Source organism: Spermophilus citellus (genome assembly GCF_964194105.1).
Source record: "Spermophilus citellus genome assembly, chromosome: 8".
Lineage (NCBI taxonomy): Eukaryota > Metazoa > Chordata > Mammalia > Rodentia > Sciuridae > Spermophilus > Spermophilus citellus.
The window spans coordinates 110,252,029-110,262,804 of record NC_138189.1 but is presented as its reverse complement, the minus strand read 5'-3'; positions in this window follow the sequence as shown (position 1 = coordinate 110,262,804).

The window sequence follows — 10,776 nt, the reverse complement described above, 5'->3', positions numbered from 1 at the left end:
CAGGATTGCATATTGACCATCTCTGAAAAAGAAAAAAACAATTACTATTTCAAAAACTAGCTTTGTGAAAATTTTAAAAGATTAATTTACACATTTCTTTTTTAGTAGTGTCAATCTTGCAGAATTTTATCCAGCTGAAAATAGAAAGAAGAATGAAAAATAAAACATCTATGAACTCCACTTACTGCAAACTTGCCCACTAATGGGGTGACAGCAAGCTTTTGATGTCTGCTTGAGAAATTTCTAGAATGTGTGAATGACTATTCTGCTCCTCCTTTTTCCATGCTCCCTGCCACCAAGGAACTGTGCAGGACCACCAAACCTTGGGGTCTAAGGTTTTGTTTCTGGTTTGTTATTTTTGCCTCCTTCTGATGCAGGGGATTTGCCTGGCTGTCACATTTAGTATATACTGAAGAACTTCAGCCCAATTCTTGACAATAGGTAGCTCTCTTTGCTCCCTGCTGAGGTCAGACTAAAATTGCTGAAATCATCAGTTTCTACCATCAGTTTCCACCATCACCCCCTTCACTTCTCCTTCCCCTTCACTTTTCTTTCTGCAATCCAATTCCTTTAATCACACATGTTACCCTCCTGATATTTCATACTTAATTTTCCACATTAGCCATTAACTAAAACATCAGGATCAGAAAAATATAAATAAACACACATTTTCCTATCTTATTTTTATCCTGATATAATGCTGGGTAGGGTGTCTTTAGCTTTTTTATCTGTAATAGTCCAAGATAAAACAACATGAACAGCTACTTGCTTAGAATCTCTTGCAGATTTAAAGAAGGAAGAACTAACTGCACGACAGTTCCTGAGCCATGTACTTTTTACGTGCTTATAAAAGGCTTTTAATTTTGTGTTAGCTGTCTCATTATTAATATAAGCACGAAGACAGAAAACCATACCTGTCTGACCTTATTGAACTCTATATTGAGTTGTCTTCTTCATGGATGGATGCAAAGAGAAATTATAGGGCAAGATGACGAGTAAACCCAGTAGCAACTTATGACATCAAGAGCTTCAAATTACTGGGAGATAATCATATTCTAAAATCTCATAGTATTAAGTTTCTGCAGAGAAACAGTACTATCTTTCATCTATCTTTGTTTCTATCTAGCATCTATTTATCTATCAAGCATCTATCTCTATCTACCTATATCATCTATCATTATCATCTATTCAGAGACCGAATAAGAGAAGAATCAATATTGAAATTGGCTCTTGTGATTAGGGAGGCTAAATCCTATGATATATCATCAGAAATCTGGAGAACCAAGAAAACTAGTGGTTTTATTTAGTTTGAGTCTAAAGGCCTGTGCACCAGGGAATTAAGGGTAGGAGAAGATGGCTGTCCCAGCTCAGGAAAAGTGAAAGTTTATCTTTGTGTTCTATTGAGGTCCTCAACAGATATGATGTCTTTCTAAGCTGGGGAAGGTGGTCATCCTTAATCTAAGCATTAACATTCTAATCTTTTCCATTAATGCCCTCACAGACAATCCCAGTGTAATGCTTCTCCAGATATTTAAGTTAAGCCTCCCTTAGCCTGGTGAAATTGACTATCACACTAATAATAGTCTGCAAATTAACAATTGAACAGAATGAAATTTAGGTTTTTTTCAAAGCAAATAGTTTTCATTCCAATCATCATATCATGTACACTTATACTCGCTAAGGATCATGCTGATGAAGGGCTTCTTTTTATTTCTTTTCCTCATGAGCTCATATTTAAAAGTAGACAAGATTTCTGACTGTGTGTGTGTGTGTGTGTGTGTGTGTGTGAGAGAGAGAGAGAGAGAGAGAGAGAGAGAGAGAGAGAGAGAGAGAGAGAGACTTAGAATTAATGTTTAATTTTCCTATTCTGTAGTTACACCAATGTTAAAATGAGGAAGATAATATCACACCAATGTAAGTGAGAAGATGAATTAGATAATGCCTGTCAAGTTCCTGTAGCTCCTTAGATAAAGGTATCATCATCTAATTCAAGCTCACATATAAATGAATAAATGTGTAAAGATCAAGAATTTACTTCATTTTCCTGAAATTATATTATAAAACATTGAATGTATTGGTATCTTGTGTTGCTACTATGCATTGGACTTCGAACTCTACTTAGGTTCAAATTTAAGACAATGCATTAATTTATACAACCTAGGCAAGAGCTTTATGATGAATAAAAATGTGAATATAAAATAAAATTATTCACATTTTTAATATGCTTCATGATTAAAGAATAAAGCCACTTGATAAAAAAATAAAGATGACACACCAGTATTAATCTTTTCACTATAACTTACCATTATGTTTCTACAGGCCCTTCTTCTAAATGTTTCCCATTCAAAAATTTAAAACCTAATTTAGTTGGAGGAAAATTTCAACTATGATTTTCTCAAAAGGGCTGTTCTTTAAATTGTATCTCTTCCCCCCCCCTTTGTTGATTAATGACCTTGTTTAGCATTACTGGAATTGGAAAATCCTCTACCTGTAAAAATGTACAATGTTAGTCAAAGATATTTATTAAAGACAACAGAAATCAACTCCAGGGGCTCAAGAAAAATTGTGACATCATAAAGTATTTTAAGCAGCTCACAGAATCTTTGGATAGATCAGAGAAATAGGCTTGGAGGGTAAGTACTTTAGAACAATGTCTAGAACACATGAAAGAATGATATAATTGTTGCTCATCCAGGGCTTGTATCACCAACATTGGACTCTTCTGCAGTAACCTTGACCTCTGCTGCTTATGGAAACTAAATAGGGTCTATGGTTAATATAACCTTCATAAAATATTCCATTTGGTATTTCTCTTCTGTGTTAGTCATATTTTCATCACTATGACAAAATATCTGACAAAAATAACTTAAGAGAGAAAAGATTTCAGTCCATTGCTGATGTACTCCATTGCTGTGGACCTATGGTGAGGCAGAGCATCATGGCTGAAAGAGTATGGTGGAACAGAGCTTCTCATCTCATAGTGACTGGAAAATAGAGAGGCAAAGAGGGGTGGGCAGGGACAAGATGTCATCCTCATCCTCATCCTCAAGGGCACATGCCACTCCCTTCAATTAAATCCTACCTCCTACAGTTTCCTTCACCTCTCAATAGTGGATCCATCTATGAACTCACCAGTGGATTGATCTATGATGAAGTTAGTGCCCTCATGAAATAATCACATCCCCACCCCTGAACATTGCTGGAAGATTCCAAGCTTTTGTCACACAATCACTGTGGGAACATTCCAGATATAAATCACAATATTCCACCCCTGGCTCCCAAAGACTCATATCCATTTCACAATGCAAAATGGATTTAGTCCATCATCAAGAATCCCCAAATTCTCTACAGTTCCAATATTTCCCCAAAGTACAAGTCCAAAATCTCCTCTCAGAACCAAGAAAATGCTTAGCTGTCAGCCCCTGTAAAAATAACAATAAAAATGCATGTTTCCAACATACAAAGACACAGTATATATAGTAGTATAGAGAGAAGGGATAAGACCAATGGAAGATGGAAATCCAGCAGGACAAACATTATGTTCTCTAGCTCCACATCCAGCATCAAGGGCATGTGGTGGAGAGATGTTAACTCCAAAGGGCATAGGAAGCCCCACTTGTATGGTCTTGCTGGTTGGAGCCCCCATGACCTCTCTCTTGAGCTCACTGTGCTCACTGCCTGCAAAATTTTTTTGGCAGATGTTCCATATTCCTAGCCTTTCTAATTTCCTAGGGTCTCCATTTCAGCTGTGGATTCACTCTCACAGTTTCACGCATTGTCTGTTCAGACCACAGGGATTTCAACCTGCCACACATTGCCTGGCCTCCCAGCCATCTTTGTGGAAGTCTCAGTGACCCCCAAACTCCTGCATTGTATGTACCTGAAAAACCAGCATCATGTAGATGACACCAATGTCTCCCACCAGGTCAAACAGTAGCCAGGGGTCCCCTTAATGCATACCTTCAGAGGCCTTTGAGTTCCCAGATAGGTGAACATAAGAAAATGATTCCTGGGGAAACAAATTCATAGGTGGCCCTGTGCCAGCAGGGCACCTTGGTGCTCTCTTCTCAGTCTTTCAAGCAAAGTTATATCTTTTTCACCACTGAACTCTGATGGGTTATGTCTAGCTAATTCCTGAGATGCCATTAAGGCATCTTGTCCAGGTATAAAGGACTTGGTTTCTTTTTAGTGGCATTAATCCATTTAGCAGCCGCATCTTCCTTGGTCTTATTTTTACATAGATTTTTCTGCAGGTGTTTCACAACTTTTCAGTTTGCTTTTTGCTTCTTGTTTTCACTCTAAGTCTGGGTAAAAGCTGCCAGTAATATACATGCTACCACCTAAATGCTGTGTCCTAAAATTCTTTCTCCAGGTAAATAAGTCTATCCCTTTAAAATCAGCCTCACAGAAAGTCTCGGGACATGGGAGAAATGTAAATGCGATCTTTTCCAGAATGTTACCTGTGTGGCCTCCAGTCCAAAATAAAGTCCTCATTCCCACCTGAAACTTAATCAGCACAGGCTTTACTCTTCACATTCCTATCAGCATTCTGGTCTTCTGTGCTCACATACTTGTCCGTTAAGTTTACAATAGGTCTTTTCCACAACGTGTTCCAAAGGTATCTGAACCACCGTCAGGTATAGTCATAGAAATGAACCCATATTTGGTACCAATTTCCTGCTAGGGTTTTTGTCACTGTGACAGAATATCTGAGGAAAACAATTGAGTACAGGAAATACTTATTTTCGTTCATGGTCTCAGAGATTTTATTCTGTGGTCACTTGGGGAATTGATTCTGGGCCTGTGGTAAGACTAAACATCATGTCAGGAAGGGTGTGGTGAAGAAAAGCTTCCCACCTCATGGCAGACAAGAAGAAAATAAAAATAGGGGCCTGGGATGAGATGTAGCTCCCAAGGGCACAAGCCCAAGGACCCACTCCCTTCAACAGGTTCCCACCTCCTGTAGTTTATATCACTTCACAGTGGTCTATTTAACAATGAACTCATCAATGCACTAATCCATTGACAATATTAGTGCCTTCAAAATCAAATCACTTCCCAATTGCCCCACTTCTGAACATTACTGGAGAGTGATCAAGCCTTCAATATATGAATATTTGGGGGGGAATTCCAGATGTAAACTATAGCCTCTTCTCTTGTGTATGTGTGTGTTTGTGTGTGTGTGTGTGTGTGTGTGTGTGTGTGTGTGTGTGTAAGAGTTCTAGGAATTAAACCCAGAACTGCTTTAACACTGGGCTGAATCCCCAATTCTCTCAGTTTTTTAAAATTTGAGACAGGTTCTCACTAAGTTATGAGGGTCTCACTAAATTGCTGAACCTGGCCTTGAACTTGGAATTCTCTTGTCTCATCCTCCCAGGTTGCTGAGATTACAGATGCTTGCCACCATGCCTGGCAACATCCTCTGAATCAAGGTGTGCTCTGATTGCATATGACTTCAGTAGAAATTCATTTAGCAAACAGGTGGCTTCCAATTGCCCCTTCTTTAATGTGACCCTGTATTGTTAGCCACTGACCATGGAATTATTGAGAACATGTAGATTTTCTCACACTTTGTACTATTTAATCTCAGAATTATCCATGGCTCTGAACCAAGCTACATATGGCTACTTACCTCTTTAAATTCAAAGAGTACACAGAGAAAGTGAATTTTCATTTGAAGTGAATTTAAATTTAAACATGACTTGATTCAAACAGTATTGAACAGCCCAGTTCTGTAACAGTCAATGACATCTAAGAATTACACAAGAAATATTTGTTGTTTTGGTGAATAAATGATGTTTCTCCCCTACCCAGTGCTTCTCTCTCCATACTCATTTTGCTGCAGACATATGTATGCTTAAGACTGAGTTCTCTCTATATTGCACACTCATGGCAGATCTCTGTAACCCCAAACTGATGATAGAACTAGGAAGTAACCTAATTAATTTTGCCCCTTTCTTCTACTTTTGTCTATATTCTCATGTATGAAACTGTATTTTGATCCTGTTTGCTGTAAGTTACTCTTCCCTTCTTTAAATGTTAGGATGTATAACATTAGTTCCTTATTTTTCCCTACTGATGAGGATATTAGCAGGAAGACATCAGGTCAATAACATGTGAAGTACTCTCCTTTTATATATTTATATATATATATATATATATATATATATATATATATATATAAACACATACATACATACACACACAAATGAACTTCTCCCTATATCAGTGAAAAACTCCTGGATTATAAATACCCAAGTACATCTAATCTGAAAATTAAACAAATACAATATTTCATATTCATTTTTATTGTTACTGGCAAAACATGGATTTGAAACCAGTGAAATAAATAAAACCATTTCATTAATAAAGATAAAAGTAGGGAGTTTTTCCTTTATATACTTATTTAAACTCTTAGAATATATTTATGTGTTTTACCAATTTTCTCAATTTAATAGTTAAGTTCTTCATCTGCTTATCAATAAATTATAGACTTATAATAAGCAACACACACACATACACACACACTTTGAATAAGAGCTTAATTAATATACTTAGTTTGGTATATTTAGCATTGATTCTATACCATTAAATGTGTTGGTCTAGAGTCTTTTAAATGTATCTCCTTAGACTGATCAAATATTATTTTATGGAGCTGGGGATGTGGCTCAAGCGGTAGCACGCTCGCCTGGCATGCGTGAGGCCCGGGTTCGATCCTCAGCACCACATTCAAACAAAGATGTTATGTCCGCCGAAAAACTAAAAAATAAATATTAAAATTCTCTCTCTCTTTAAAAAAATATTATTTTATGATGGGTAATGGGGGGTGTGTCTCTGTATGTCTATGGTCTTCACCCAAACTACAGTTTTACAAAGTCAATCACTGTGTACACATTTTCTGAATGTATTATCATAAAACTCGGTGAAGATACCAAATATGCAAGTTTTCTGCAATCTGGAACAAGGTATGCCATCCTGGAGCCCTACTGTGAAGATTTCTGTTCCAAATTTTGGACAACAAAGCCTCTTGTTTCTAGGATGCACAGTTAGTGCTACTATATGTAAATTCTGAAACTCAGTTGTTGGGGTCTCATGGGGTTTGCATAATGGACAGACAATATATAGAGTCTGATAGGCTGAGACCATCAGACTAGATAACAGGAAAGGGGTGAAGAATCATGCTCCTTTTTCATCCATTGAGTTATCTTTTAATGACCTACTACGCCTATATATGGCACTAGGGAAATCCCAGGGAATAAGAAGCAAGTAGTTGTTTTTTTTTTTTTGTTTTTTTTTTGGGGGGGGAGGGTGTACCGGGATTAAATTTAGGGGGACTTGACCACTGAACCACATACCCAGCACTATTTTGTATTTTATTTAGAGACAGGGTCTCACTGAGTTCCTTAGTGCCTCAGCATTACTGAGGCTGGCTTTGAACTCAAGATCCTCCTGTTTTAGCCTCATGAGCTGCTGGGATTACAGGCCTGCACCACTGTGCCCTGCCAAATAATCTCTGGAAAATTCCAAGAAATGGAAAAGTCCCATGGAGTGGTGATACGAAAATATTATCCAAAATGGAATTAAACAGTGACTTCAATTAAAAAAATATTTCAAAATAGGCATATATAATCTGAGTAGCAAAATAATAAGAAATAGCTTAATCTCATCTGCAGAAGGAAAATAGTATGCATGAGGTGGAGGACCTCAGTTAATGTACTTGGGCTGTCATAACAAATATTACAGACTGAGCAGATTAAACAATGTAAATTTATGCCTCATGGTCTGAAGGTAGAAGTCTCAGATCAAGTTCCTGCAAGTTTCAGTTTCTGGTGAGGGCTTTCTTTTTTGCTTTCAGATGACTGCTCCCTTGCTGTGTCTTCAACATTGCTATTCTTCTGACAGCACATGGACAATGAATGAGTGAATTCTCTGGCATCTCTTCTTATAAGGACACTAATCTTATCAGAACACCCAATTTTACCGTAAATACCTCCTTACCTCCTTTATAAGCCCTATCTCCAAACATAGTAACATTGGTGGTTAAATCTCCAACATAGAAATTTTGGAGGAAGGGGCATAATTCAGTCCATAGCAAACATTAAGCATATTTTATGCTATATATACAATATATATTAAATAAATTTTTATTTATATATATATATAAATAAAAATTTATTTAATATATAATTGTGTGTGTGTGTGTGTGTGTATATATATATATATATATATATATATATATATGAAATTTATATATATAAATTTCTTTTGGAAACTCCATATTATTTTCCACAGTGGCTGGAAATCTACCTTTTTTTTAAAAAAAATATGGTTCCCTATTCTGTATTCTTACCTACATTCTTCTTTGGAGAATTGCTCATTCTGCTTTTTTTTTTTTTTTTTTTTGGTGTGTATTTTTTAAATTGAGCTATTCGTTTTGTTTTTGCTGTTTTTTTGCTTGCTTTTTTCTGTTGAGCTTTGAGTTCCTTATATATTTTGGATATTAACATCTTATCATATTTATGGTTCACAAAAATTTTTCCCACTCCAAAGGCTGACTTTCCATTTTGCTGTTTATTTACTTGGCTGTGCAAAAGTTTTTTTTTAAACTTGATATTTTTTACTTGCTTATTTTTGCTTTTGTCTACTGTATTTTTGGTATCCTATCCAACAAATCATTGCCAATACCAAAGTTAAGAGGTTTTCCCCTATATTTTCTCCCAAGAGTTTTATAATTTTCAGTCTTTTGTTGATTCCATTTTGAGTTAGTTTTTTCTATGGTCATTAAAAAGGTCCAATTTCATTCTTTGCCATGAGGTAATTCATAATTATCATCATCATTTGGTTGAAGAAACTTTCCCTCCCTGTGATAAGTTATTATTGGCATCCTTATCAAATTTATTTTTCTGTATGTACTTGAGTATATTTTAGGGATCTCTATTCTGTTCCATTGGTCTATGTCCTTTTTTTAGGCTATTAATGTACTCTTTTGATAACTATAACTTTGAGGTAGATTTTGAGATCAAAGAATGTGATGCCTCAAGCTTTGTTCTTTTTTGCTCAGCTTTGTTTTGGTTATTTGAGGTTTTTTATGGTTTCATATGAGTTATAGGAATAATTTTCCTATTTTTTGTGAAAAATGTCCTTGGAATTTTTATAGGGATTGTATTGGATATATAGATTGTAAACATGTTAGCAATGTTAATTCTTTCAATGCATGAACATGAACTTTTTCCCATGTATTTGTACCTTCAATTTTTTTCATCGATGTTTTGTAACTTATCTGTTTGCAGATCCTTTACTTCTGTGGCTAAATTGATTCCTAAGTACTATTTTTTGAACATACTACTACAAATTGGATTGCTTTCTTGATTTCTTTTTCAGATAGTTCATTATCAGCATATGTAGATAATACTAATTTTTGTATGTTGATTGTAGCAGGAGAATTTTGAAAGAATATTTGTCCTTTACTTCACTGATAACTCCATCCACACTGACGGGGGAGTAACGGTAGCAATCTTGCTTACTGGCTTTGCCATCCTTAATATACTATTCCAAAACCTGGTAACTGTTGAACAAAATAGAGGCTATGGCAGTAATTTCTCTAAGAAATATAACCCCATGCCACATTACTAAGTCTGGCCATACTATAGATTTAAGGGCCTTTGATGTAGTCTGTTAGGTATTTTTGAATTCTAAATATGCATTAATAGAACAAAAAGACATAACACATACAATAAACAGAAAAGACAAGAAACATGCAAACTAGCTAAAAAGCCACATTTTTCAGAGATTGTAAACTAGAGCATTTATTATAATGATCACGTCAGTCTTAGAGTATATATTTATCTTCCCCTGAGATAGTATGTATATATTTTAAATTATAATGAGTCTCATATAAGTTTTTATCCCCCCTCTCACCAAGTTTGAAGTATACAGTCTTAAGTCAATTTTATTTATCTGAAATATTTTAGATATTATGTATTACATATCCACCAAAGTTTGATGCATCCTAATTGTTTGCCTGTGACTGAGAACACAAGAATTAAGTGAGCTGATTGTATGTATTTTTTTTTTCCTTGAGATAATAATCACTTTTCCTTGCTTAAAGTTAAAAGTTACCAATTTATTTTCACAAAGGAATTTCTCTGCTTAATTCATGGACATGTTTATTATGGAACATTCTCTGAAGTAGAGAATAATATATTGTGAGCATAAACTGGTAAACAGAGACAGACAAACAAACAATTTTTCCAAGAGACAATGAATATGTATTCACTAATATTAAATAAAGCAGAATTTCCTCCAAATTCTACAAACAATGGATTTATACTACAGTAAATAATGAATATCGTTAGTGTTAATTTTATACAGGATTTATCTGCATTTATTTTTAATTGGAGCAGGTGCTTGAAAAATAAAGAAAGATAGTACACTTTATTCCTTCTCTTTACTCATAAATATTTTATCTCAAAGGATCCACATTAATATTGTATTTGGCTTTTCATTCAGTCAGCTAAGTGATAATCTTGTTATATCATTATAACACTGATCAATTTTCATTGAAAAGAAAGGAAGCCTTTAATAAAATATGAACCTGCCAATATACCTGATTATCTTTAGTAATAAGGAGAGGCTTTTTGTTCTATTGGTAAAGTATAAAATAGTTAAAGGAATAATATTAAATACTCTTTGAATTTTGAATATATTTGAATACTGTTTAAAAATATAGCAATGTTTTTGGTTATAATATTGGATTAACTTATTTTGAAAAAATAT